A 13659-nucleotide genomic window follows, 5' to 3' on the forward strand; every position below is an offset into this window, starting at 1 on the left:
ATCATTTAATAAAATTAACTAACAATTTAAAACTATTTAAAATGAAGATAAGACAAAATAATAGATAAAATAGAGGTGTAAAAAAGTTACTTTGGGCCAAGGGTGTTAAAAACCTGAATGGGGATGAGAGCTCATTATGTCAATAAAAAAAGATATTATGAACCGGACCGGGTCGGAATAGATGGAACCCGGATCCGGCCTTCTCTTAACACACACATGGGTTTGAAAACCCTAAAAATTAAAAAAAAAAGAGGCAGCGCCTCTTGTATGTTTCTTTTCATTTTTTTTTCTGAAACTCTCTCCATCTCTTTCGATGAACAACAACAGCAAAAGCTTTCTCTCTTTCGGTTTCGATCGCTATCTCCTCTCTCTTCGTCGCTAAATACGTCTCTCGCGATTTTTCAAACAAGGAACTCGGCCATGAAACCGAAGCTTCCTCTCTCTCGATCGCTACTCTCTGTCAGTGAACAACAACGACAACAACTTCTCGGCGTCACTCTCGGTGCTCTCATGGTTAGGTAACACGAATCTTTTTTTCTTCAGTTTTTTAAATCTATTCGTTTTTTCCTTCTTTTTATGATGTATCGATGATAACTCTCTGTTTCTGGCTATTTTTGTTCTATAGGGAACTAAGTTCACAGGAAACAAACAGCAATTTCGGGAGAAAGTGTGAAGTCGATTTACCTACGGCAAGGAGGTTTTCGCCGGATTATTGTTGAGGTATGTTGTTTACTTCTGCTTTCTGACAAAATCTGTTGCAAGTTTGTTGTTGTGATTGCTGCGATTTAGTGTTGCTGAAGAACACCGTGAATTGTTGTTGCTAGCAACTTTGTTGCAAATTGTTGTGGCTGAGGGATTCTGACCCTGTTGAGAATTGTTGCAGCTTCCGACGGAATCGGCCGTGTTTCAGAATCTTTGGTGATGAAGTGCTGCAAGTTGAAGTAACGATTCGGCCTTCGTCGTAATTGCGGAGTTTGTCGGCAGCTGATTGAAGGATGATGAGTAAGATTGAAGGATGATGAGTAAGTTTCGATTACTTCTCCTGTTTTTCTGTTTTCTATAAATTTCCGGTGCATTTTATAATGATTGAATTTAGTTGGTCATCTAACAAGTTTAACTCTTAACCAAGACTTATTTTGTCCTCTAGCTTTCCCAAAAGAAACCTCACTTTCATTTATAAAAGGTCATCAAAGAGGTGGAGAAGTAATTCTTCATATCTTGTTTACTAGCAACTTTCAACAACTTAAAGCTTCTTTTTCAAATCTCCCAAAAAAAGATCTTCATCTTCAAACCTCCAACTTCTAACAAGCTCAACCTTTGAGCATCCCTAACATCCAAATTTCCCGCAAATCCAAATAGAATTTGCAGCATCATCTTCCTCAAAGGAACCTGTAACAACCATCAACAACAATTCAAAGTTGTTTCAATAACAATCTCAAAGTTGTTCTATGACTTAGCTTAGGACTTAAGCTTGCTTGGTGACTAAATAAATTTAATCATCTCAAAATATGCACTTGAGTAGTTTAATCCACTTGAGTAGATTCTTCTCAACTCCCTCTCTTTAAATCACTTAACGGGACAATAAACTGTACAAAAACAAGATGCAACAAAAAAAATGAATGAATCTGCCATGAATTCATAATCAAGAAGTTTTTCTAGAGAAGAAGAGAAAGAAATCATGTTGATGGGTATAGACACACTAAGAAGAAAAAACAAAAATCACTTTGTGTCTCTATGGGTTTCAACCATATGATTCATTCACTTGTTGTTTTCACCAAAGAAACAACTATTTAAATCAAGGAGGGAAAATAAGTCTTGTGAAGCTTTGATCCAGATCAAGTGAAACTGTGATTCAAATCAATTTTAGTTGATTCTAATCAATTTTTACATTTGATTCAGATCATATGAGGTTGTCATTCGAATCATGTTTGTTTTGTGATTAGAATCACGTATTACACTTTATTCAAATCATAGAAAAATCCAGATCAAATGTATTACACTTTATTCAAAGCAAATGACTAAAAATCCAGATTTAAGAGTTCTAACTTGTGATTCAAGCTGCTCTTGATGAAACAAAAAAGTAGCAACTAGCTAGGCTAAAAAAATAATAATATCAAGGATCAAATACTTTTTTAAATTAGTAAGAAAGATTCTTTGTGATATAACAATACAATAGTCGAAGTGATTATAAATGAATAGCGAATAGAATACAAGCACATGATTATAGAATCAAATTACAAATACGTAAATACTAAAACAACTATTTTGAATTGGCAAAAACTTCAAAACAACTAAATGATACCATACAATACTCTGACTGCACTTCCGCCATGTATACTATTCGCAATTTTCGTTCAATGTCTATCTAGGCCATTCTCCTCAACATAAAGGCTTAACATAAAGGCTTAAAATGCTTAAGTCAAATGGAAAATTTTTCATATCAAAGAATATGATTTTTAATGAGGAACATCTTCCTTTCCCTCGTCTATTTTCTAATAAACCAAGTACTTGAATAGTCCAATTACCTATCTCTACCACGTCCCACATAAAGCACAAAGGCCTTTATCCCAAACTCTCAACCACTTGTTATGACTACAACTCATTTTGGACCTGACATATGCCTCAACCTATACACACCCACTCACCCTATGACATATCTCATTCAAAATCACACGCTTCACCTAAAGCAAATGAACACAACAATATTCCTGAAATTTCTCAATAAAGGATAGCCTTAGACAATGAAAGGTCCATAACTTTACTTGTTAAAAACCATGATCATGTCATTCATACATATGTCATAACTGATTACTCTATGGACACTATCTCATTTAGCTTACCTTTAAGCATGAGTGCTATGTCCCGTTCTCCTTTATTTCACAATAATAAACTTGGTCAACCTCTCTTGCAAAATGAACACCCTATATTGACTAGAGGTAAAATAGAAAAATCAAAAGCGTTTGTAGCTCACATAGAAGCCTTTGTATCTAATTTGACACAAGCCATGAAACTTGAATATGATGCACTCATTGAAAAGTATACATGGACTCTACAAAGTTACCTCCTTATAGATGTTTAGGGTCAAAGAAAACCCTAATGGAAGTATAAACAAATAAAAAGCAAGATTGGTAACTAAGGTTTATCATTAACAACATGGCTTTGCCTTTAATGAGACATTCTCACTAGTGGTGAAATCAACAAAAATCAAAGTTATGATCGGTCTATATGTCACCAACAAGTGGGACATTCAACAAATAGAACTGAACGATTTTTTTTCGAGAAAAGAGTAAATTCAAAGAAATTTGTCATCCAACATGTATCAATCTATATCGAACTTGATATTCACTTTATTCGTGAAAAGAATAAATCCAAAGAAATTTGTCATCCAACATGTATCCATCTATGTTCAAATTGCTGACACACTAACAAAATTCCTCGGTGCAACATTTTTTGTAAGGATTGAATACCAAATTCAAGGTAATTTGCTGTAAGCCTCCTTAATCTTGTGGGAGACTGTTACATTACAGATAAAAGCAAGCAAGTCGTGTACACAATAATTAAATATAACTACTACTTAATTAAATATAACTACTACTTAATTTACCTTGTAATACAGAGCCTTCGGCAGCTTCTTTATATGCCCATTTGCAAGCATTTTTATTACTTTCAGATGCATATCTAAATTAAACAAAATTCATTCGTACGTTAGCGACATGCATTTGTATACTTTGAATAATATTGATACTCTCTCTGGCAATTAATATAAGCAAATATTCTCTCTTTAGATTCATTGAATAATGAATGTATCTGATCTTTTATGTAGACCATATACAATCATTATTCAATGAACTTAAAAAGAGAATACTTGTTTATAATTCAGGTCGGAGGGAGTACTTGATAGACACACCACTCAAGAAAGGCCTCACAATATTATGGGCAATGTGCCTTTTTAATAATAATAGAAAATGATATATGGCCTATAGAACTCACGTGATTAGGCACGCGATGTCGTCAGAGATGCAGTTCTCCCATTCTTCTACTTGAGTGCCCCATACCTTCTATTTATTTATTAAGAGAATAATCAAAATGAACAACAATAAGGTTTAATTATCGATAAATATTATTGTTAAATTAGATCATCAACAACATGCACGCGAGTACTGTAATATTGGTTTGAATTGCATCAATGAATTCTCCCAAATCAAAGTTATAGAATCTTTCAACTTCACTCCCAATTATGCTATTATCCCAAACCTTCATACATACAACAATAGTTATATATAAGATTTCACAATAAAAAGTATATTATAAACAATACTACATCATAGATAACATACTTGGTGAATGTTTGTTTTATTTGCGAACCGCTGAACAATAATTGTATTGCCTTCTTTGTCTGAGAGAAAGCTACAATGTAGAGGTTGATGAATGTCTCCCATTAAATGTGAAAGGAATAGAAGAGATTCTGTGAGGTTATCTGATATTTATGAAATTCAAACCATTAATTATATAACTTTTAATTGGTAAAAAAATAATGTAATTACCATAGCCCTTCTTCCTAGAGTCAGCTGATTCAAAGGGCAGTAACTGACTGATTTGATCTCCGAATTCATTTCAATAGATGGGAGATATTAAAAGTTATCACTCTCTTTTGCTCCGCTCTCATTCACTTTCTCTCGCTACCCACCGGCCACACACCACCAGTCACCACCTCCAAAGCACGAGCAGTGCTCGAGCACCCACCGCAAGGTCACCCACCGCCGCTGGGAGATAATATAGCTAACAGAGCTGAAGGTTTATCTCTCTCTCTCTCTCTCTCTCTCTCTCTCTCTCTCTCTCTCTTTCTCTCTCTCTCTCTCTCTCTCTCTCTCTCTCTCTCTCTCTCTCTCTCTCTCTCTCTCTCTCTCTCTCTTTTTGCTTTCGGTTTATCTCTCTCTCTCTCTCTCTCTCTAATTCTCCGTCGTTGGCCGCTGAAGCTCTACCGTTGGCCGCTGAGTAACGAACACAAACATGTCACTCCGATTTGCTATTGGGGTATGGCTCGCTCAATCTCTCTCTAGCTCTATGTGTTTTGATCTCTGCCTAGGTTTTTTTGGGGTTTTATTTTATTTTGCTTCAGATCTCTGCCCTGCACATACTCATATAGCAACTAGGCAAGTGAAAGATTTTTAATAGCATAATGTCATTAGGTATGTGAAAGATTTTTTCACACCTTATCTGGGTAGCCTTTTCCCTGTACAAAAATAGAATTCAAACAAAATCTATCTGGGTAGCCTTTTCCAATGTATTTCGAATGTCACATTCATTAATGGCTTACAGGGATGATGATGCAACAATTTGCATTGCAGAATTGGTCAATTGTTAATCTTTGGAAAACTGCAAGTGAAGTTCAATGTAGAGTATATTTCCAATAGAAAATATGTCAGAAAATAACATTCTTTATTTTTGCCTTTTTTTTCTTCTCAAAAACAAGTATTTATTTACTTGATTCTTTCTCGACAACTAAGATGCAATGAGCAACACTAACAATATCTATACACATGAGTCAAGTAATGTATTCCTCATTTCCTCATCTCTAATCACTTTTTATTTTACTATGAACTGAACTTCGAAAAAGGTAGCTATCATTTGTAGTATATTCACCCAGAATTTAGGATGCCTTGAACTTCTTCAACATTTGCAGTATATTCACCCAAGAGATCTCTTTCTCTTTCAGACACAAGGTCTTGGTAAGACCTAAATGTAAGATAAATGTACAATTTCGCTTATGCATGTGCATAATTGAACTCGACTTTTTCACATGAATGTGCGAAACTGTACATGAAATTCAATTTGCACATGTATGTGCATTTCTGGGCAAAGTTCCATTTCAAATTTCACTAATGCATCTGCGTAATTAAACTTAGCTTTTTTCACATGCATGTGCAAAACATAGTTTTGGAAGATGAGATTTGGATCATTTATATTTTTGTTGGTTAGAGATGCAGGAGGAGAACGTGGATCAAAGTAGTTGTACTCATTCCTTAAGTTCTACCCTTACTCAGTGTACAAAGTTTAGGTTGGAAAATTGATTTAATTTCTCATATTGTTTTTTATTGTTGTTGCAAGTTGTCTAATTTTCATTTATGTCTCTTAAGTAACAGCGACAGTGCAACATAAAAAAAGAACCCGAGATAGTGACTGTGACAACCGTTTTTATTCTCTGACTGTATGTAATTTGGTAATAGGTATTTCACTAATTTAATTTACGTTTTATTTTCTTCTTTGCAAAATATGCAACAACAGGTTGTTGGGGATAGGGATCTGAATGAAGAACAACTTTTTAATCCGCTGTTCAAAGCTAGACTTGGACATCCTCAATATGGCAAATACAAAAGTTGGTATGATATTGCCTTATGGGAAGAAATTGTGAAAGAATTGGGAAGTCGTAGTCTATTTCACAATCCCACGATAACCGACGTGTTGAAAGTTGTCATCAAATATTATAAGGAGTATAAAAGTGACCCTGAATTGATTCAAAAGTGTTTGAGTCATTCTCTCAGGCTCAATATTTGTCATGTGTTTGGCTCCTTTACTAACAAATTTTGCTCTTTAACATTTGATGCCCTTGAAACAGTGCACTCTAGAGTTAAGCTGCAAAGCAGTCTGAGTGGTGAAATCATAGAGTACAAAAGCAGTCTGAGTGGTGAAATCATAGAGTACAAAAATGATGCCCAGGCGTTAGAAGAACTCTTTAAGGTTTGTGAGGAGAAGGCGAGAAGGATACTTCCCTCCACATCAGATAGAATGGAAATTAGAGAGTATAGGAAGAAGAGGGGTTTTGCGGGGCATGTAGCACTATAATATGATGAAGATTTGATTGCTCTAGTTATTGATGATGAGAAGGCTTGGTTACTCTAAAAATTTAATTCAGACTCTGTTGAATATTTATCTTTGGCAAATCAGCCTCTTCAAATAAGACTCAATTTTTTCCAGAGAATTCTTCAACGTGCTAATATTACTATACATGAAACCGAATGTTCCAGCCATCTGTCCTCCACTGCTAAGTCTTCTAAAAGAAGAAAAGAACCAATGATCAATTCTTAGGTACACATTTCCTTTGCAAAATCTATTTTGACCCCTGGATTTCTTTAACATTAATCATTACAAAGAAGTGGCTATAACAAGAGAAACTACTTCATACCCTACAATTTCACCATGTTTTTAAGGCTACCAGATCGACATGGTAATTGAATGATGGAATGCTTTATATCAGTAACGATTATTCTACTTTATACTAATACAGATTGTGTTGTACGTGTAGGCTAGGTTATGATGCTCATATTGTTGTTGCCCCAGGTGTTGCATGCCTCTGCTGCCCCAATTGGTCTCGAATTCTATTAGGCACTTGGATTATGTTATTTAGAGCTTGTGTTAGTGTTACTTTAGTTGTGAATTATGTTTTATCACTCGTGCTTATGAACTTATGTTTATTGGAAATTTTAGAATATAACCTTTCGATGTAACTGACTAATTTGATCTCCGAATTTATTTCAACAGATGGGAGATATTAAAAATTACCACTCTCTTTTGCTCCGCTCTCACTCACTTTCTCTCGCTATCCACCGGCCACACATCACCAGTCTCCACCTCCAAAGCACGAGCAGTGCTCGAGCACCCATCGCAAGGTCACCCACCGCCGTGCCACCCAACAGCCGTCCCACACCACCGCTGGGAGATAGTATAGCTAGAGAGAGATAAACCTTCAGCTCTGTTAACTATAGTATCTCCCAGCGGTGGTGTGGGACGGCTGTTGGGTGGCGCGGCGGTGGGTGACCTTGCGGTGGGTGCTCGAGCACTGCTTGTGCTTTGGAGGTGGTGACTGGTGGTGCGTGGCCGGTGGGTAGCGAGAGAAAGTGAGTGAGAGCGGAGCAAAAGAGAGTGATAACTTTTAATATCTCCCATCTGTTGAAATGAATTCGGAGATCAAATCAGTCCGTTGCATCGAAATGGTATATTTTAAAATCTCCAATAAACATAAGTTCATAAGCACGAGTGATAAAACATAAATCACAACTAAAGTAACACTAACACAAGCTCTAAATAACATAATCCAAGTGCCTAATAGAATTCAAGACCAATTGAGGCAGCAGAGACAGACATGCAAAACTTGGGGCAACAGCAATATGAGCATCATAACCTAGCCTACACGTACATCACAATCTGTAATAGTATAGAGTAGAATAATCGTTACTGATATAAAGCATTCCATCATTCAATTACCATGTTGATCCGGTAGCCTTAAAAACATGGTGAAATTGTAAGGTGTGAAGTAGTTTCTCTTGTTATAGCCACTTCTTTGTAATACTTAATGTTGAAGAAATCCAGGGTTCAAAATAGATTTTGAAAAAGTCAAAAAATAGATTTTGCAAAGGAAATGTGTACCTAGGAATTGATCATTGGTTCTTTTCTTCTTTTAGAAGACTTAGCAGTGGAGGACTGGTGGCTAGAACATTCGGTTTTATGTATAGTAATATCACCACGTTGAAGAATTCTCTGAAAAAAATTGAGTCTTGTTTGAAGACGCTGATTTGCCAATGATAAGTATTCAACAAAGTCTGAATTAAATTTTTGGAGTAACCAAGCCTTCTCATCATCAGTAACTAGAGCAATCAAATCTTCACCATATTAAAGTGCTACAGGCACCGCAAAACCCCTCTCCTTCCTTTACTCTCTAATTTCCATTCTATCTGATGTGGAGGGAAGTACCCTTCTCGCCTTCTCCTCACAAACCTTAAGGAGTTCTTCCAACACCTGGGCATCATTTTTGTACTCTATGATTTCACCACTCAGACTGCTTTGCGGCCTAACTCTAGAGTGCACTGTTTCAAGGGCATCAAATGTTAGAGAGTCATATTTGTCAATAAAGGAGCCAAACACATTACAAATATTGAGCCTGAGAGAATGACTCAAACACGTTTGAATCAATTCAGGGTCACTTTTATACTCCTTATAATATTTGATGACAACTTTCAACACGTCGGTTATCATGGGATTGTGAAATAGACTACGACTTCTTAATTCTTTCATAATTTCCTCCCATAAGGCAATTTCATACCAACTTTGTATTTGTCATATTGAAGATGTCCAAGTCTAGCTTTGAACAGCTGATTAAAAAGTTGTTCTTCATTCAGATCCCTATCCCCAACAACCTGCTGCTGCATATTTTGCAAAGAAAAAAACAAAACGTAGATTAAATTAGTGAAATACCTATTACCAAATTACATACAGTCATAGAATAAAAACGGCTGTCACAGTCACTATCCCGGGTTCTTTTTTTATGCTGCACTGTCGCTGTTTCTTAAGAGACAAATGAAAATTAGACAACTTGCAACAACAATAAAAGACAATATGAGAATTTAAATCAATTTTCCAACCTAAACTTGTACATTGAGTAAGGGTGGAACTTGAGGAATGAGTACAACTACTTTGATCCACGTTCTCCTCCTGCATCTCTAACCAACAAAAATATAAATGATCTAAATCTCATCTTCCAAAGCTATGTTTTGCACATGCATGTGAAAAAAAGCTAAGTTTAATTACGCAGATGCATCAGTGAAATTTGAAATGGAACTTTGCCCAGAAATGCACATACATGTGTAAATTGAATTTCATGTGCAGTTTCGCACATTCATGTGAAAAAGCCGAGTTCAATTATGCACATGCATAAGCAAAATTGTACATTTATCTTACATTTAGATCTTACCAAGACCTTGTGTCTGAAAGAGAGAGATCTCTTGGGTGAATATACTGCAAATGTTGAAGAAGTTCAAGGTATCCTAATTTCTGGGTGAATATACTGCAAATGATTGCTACCTTTTTCGAAGTTCTCATCATTGTATTTCGTTTTTCATAGTAAAATAAAAAGTGATTAGAGATGAGGAAATGAGGAATACATTACTTGACTCCTGTGTATAGATATTGTTAGTGTTGCTCATTGCATCTTAATTGTCGAGAAAGAATCAAGTAAACAAATACTTGTTTTTGAGAAAAAAAATGAAAAAATAAAGAATGTTATTTCCTGACATATTTTCTATTGGAAATACACTCTACATTGAACTTCACTTGCAGTTTTTCAAAGATTAGAAATTGACCAGTTCTGCAATGCAAACCGTTGAATCATCATCCCTGTAAGCCATCAGTTAATGTGACATTCTAAATACATTGGAAAAGGCTACCCAGATAGATTTTGTTTGAATTCTATTTTTGTACAGGGAAAAGGCTACCCAGATAAGGTGTGAAAAAATCTTTCACTTACCTAATGACATTATGCTATTAAAAATCTTTCACTTGCCTAGTTGCTATATGACTATGTGCAGGGGCAGAGATCTAAAACAAAATAAAATAAAACCTCAGAAAAACCTATGCAGAGATCAAAACACATAGAGCTAGAGAGAGACTGAGCAAGCCATACTCCAATAACAAACCGGAGTGACATGTTCGTGTTCGTTACTCAGCGGCCAACGGCGGAGAATTAGATAGAAAGAAAAAGAATTCTTTACACTAAAATTTTTAAATTGAAAGAGAAAATTGCATACTCGCTCAATAAAACCCAAATCTCTAATACACTTAATAGATTATATTTTTTTATTCTGGAAAAAATTTAAACTATTTCTATTTATCTTATTATTCAAATTATATTTTTATTCTACTATTCAATGTAGGACTTAAATGAATATATTATTTAACTCAACAATTACTTTGGGAAAATTAGCTTACATGTAGATTCTGAGTTACTGCCATAGTGAAGAAGCTGGTTGGTGTAATTAGTAATTGCTCGCACAACGCATCGACCTTTGGCTCCTGTTGTTGCATCCATACAATCCCCTGAAAATGTCACATCCCCAACATGAGTCATTTGGTGTCAAATTTGCAAGTAGAACTAATTAGGAGAAGATATAATACAGTGGCGGAGCCAGCGACTGGCTACCTAGGGCAGCTGCCCGGGCTCGACCGTCTCGAATCACTTCCATGGAACTCTTCTCTCCCTCAACACGATGAACAAGATGACAACTCTTTTTCACTCTTCACTGACTCCAATGAACTCAAAGGAGGTTTATTTCATTCTTATCTCATTAATTTCATTTTATCATAGACACCATTTCTCTATAATTAGCCTCATAACTTCTTCAAAAGTTATACACACAATAAGCTTTACATATTACTTATTTCTGTTTATATTCTTCCTGCCATGTGTTTGATGAATTGCTTTACTATACTATGTTTGTAATTGGTTATTTTTGTTCATACATTGGTCATGGCATCGGTATCGAATTGTTGTTGTTACCACAGTTTTGCATTTTGCACACTAAGTGTTTGGTAAATTGCCTCAACCAAATTTTTTTCTTTTTCGCTTCTGTTTCTTACGAATTATGGTGTTGAATTGTTCTTATTGATTGTTTCACTAACTTGACTTATGAAGGAAAGAAAAAAGTATTGAAGCAAGCTCTTTTATTCCGAAGTAATATCTGCCATGAGATAATGTCGAGATTTTGAAGCAAGCTCTTTTAAATAACAAAGTGAGTTACAACTTACAAGGTTGGATTCAATTGTGTTTCAGGTCACACCAACTAGAACCAAGTAACATGTCATGATCTTTAAATATGTGACACTGTTGCTATACTCACTACTATTACTAGTTTACTATACTTCCTGAATTTATCAAATTGTGAGTTTAAAGTCATTGAACTCGCTTTTCCTTAATTAATTTAATCCTTGTGTTTTCTTTCGTTTGGTTCAGTTTGGTCCGTGAAATTACTCCAAGAAGAAATTTAATGCATTTAGAGACCAAGAAAACTTAGGACTATAGTGACAGAGTATTAGAGTGAAAGTGATAGTGAAAAAATGATTTCATAAGGAAGTGGAATTTTTAAAAGGAAATGATTGTCATTTGAAACATTTGAAGGAAATGATTTGTTGCTGCTAGCAAGGAAAGTACCTTTAGAACCTATGAATGAAGTGATTTATTAATGTTGGAGTGGTGGGTCTTTAGACTTTTGATTTGCAGTTTGCAATGAAAATAAAACTAATTTTTTAATATTATTTTATCGTTCGATTTTATAGGTTAGAGCTGCAGAGCTAAGGAAAATATTGGTGGAACTTGGGCCAGTATGTCATATTGCTTATTTTATAATTGTCGAAAGTTTATTTTTTAAGGTACCCTTTCCTTGAACCAGGTGCTTTCATGATTGACTAATGGTAGTTTGTAGAGTCATGGATGTTATTTCATATCAGATATGTCATAAAATAGATTGCTAAATTTTGCAGAGTTAAATTTTTTGCTAGTTTGTTGGGGTTTGTCGTGATTCATGTCATAGTATTTTTGTTCTAATGAATTTGTTGGGTTTGTCATATAAGTTGTAACATACTAACATCTAATAGGAGCCAAAATTTCATAAATGAGTTTTGAATTTAAAGCAGCAAGCCAGCTTACAAATATTTTCACTCGCATGTTGAAGAGATAACAAATTGAATCTCACCATATTTGCTTCCCTTTTACGGTCTTCTATCTTTAATTATTTTTGGTCTGGTTATAGTTGTATCTTATTTCTAGCTTGTTGAATAGCTGGGGACATGGATCATTGTTTTAATTTGCCAGATATTGGTCCTCTACACTAGAAGGTCTTTTGGATCATGTAATTTAATGTGCTCCAAATGGAGTTTGTTACTATATTTTGTTCATACATATATGATTTTTATGTCACTGATAAATCTCTATTGTAAGTTAATTGATTAAGGGATTTTGTGCTCCTATGTAAATTAGGTTTGATTTTGTTATTATTGCCCAGACTTTATAATTTTTCTGGCTCCGCCACTGATATAATATAACTTACTTTCATCTTGGTAGATGCAAGTGTCAGGAGTATTAGCAAAGTGCAAAGGAGCAGACCAAGGAAACTGTTTTCTAACATTATCTGGCCAAGAACACATACTGGCCAAGTCATTTTCTGCTGATTTTGGTAATAAATCTTTCACGGCTTCAGCAGCTGTGACGAGCCTGAGCAATCTTGCAAACAGTGTAATGTCCTTCCTCTCCCCATCCTTGTGTGTTTGGAAGCAAAAGCATGAATGAAACTGTGGCTATGGCTATGACCAGCACTAGTTGAATTTTGTAACTACCCATTCTTGTTTACAACACAAAAAAGAAGATTCGAACAATGACTGAACTGATTGTGTGTGGCAAAGACAATATATATATATATATATATATATATATATATATATATATATATATATATATATATATATATATATATATATATATATATATATATATATATATATATATATATATATATATATATATATATATATATATATATATATATATATATATATATATATATATATATATATATATATATATATATATATATATATATATATATATATATATATATATATATATATATATATATATATATATATATATATATATATATATATTAAAGAGATAGAGAGCCCTAAAGTCACCCAAGCTAAACGAGTTGTTAACCGGACCTCTATATATATATATATATATATATATATATATATATATATATATATATATATATATATTAAAGAGATAGAGAGCCCTAAAGTCACCCAAGCTAAACGAGTTGTTAACCGGACCTCTCT

General features: G+C 34.5%; 1 long non-coding RNA gene across 16 annotated transcripts; it reads left to right on the top strand.

The window, feature by feature from the left end:
• The first annotated feature begins 234 nt into the window (after nucleotides 1-234).
• LOC131649578 (uncharacterized) lies at nucleotides 235-13223 on the top strand. 16 transcript variants are annotated; one of them, XR_009298225.1, is made up of 8 exons: nucleotides 236-518; nucleotides 626-720; nucleotides 884-4794; nucleotides 10754-11358; nucleotides 11462-11558; nucleotides 11780-12019; nucleotides 12103-12195; nucleotides 12887-13223. It is a non-coding gene; the product is annotated as an uncharacterized LOC131649578 (long non-coding RNA). The 16 variants fall into 16 exon arrangements; XR_009298228.1 differs by having other exon boundaries at nucleotides 10754-11093; nucleotides 11332-11358; nucleotides 11462-12019; XR_009298227.1 differs by having other exon boundaries at nucleotides 10754-11093.
• The last annotated feature ends 436 nt before the right edge of the window (nucleotides 13224-13659 follow it).

Source organism: Vicia villosa, linkage group LG2, assembly GCF_029867415.1.
Source record: "Vicia villosa cultivar HV-30 ecotype Madison, WI linkage group LG2, Vvil1.0, whole genome shotgun sequence".
Classification (NCBI taxonomy): domain Eukaryota; kingdom Viridiplantae; phylum Streptophyta; class Magnoliopsida; order Fabales; family Fabaceae; genus Vicia; species Vicia villosa.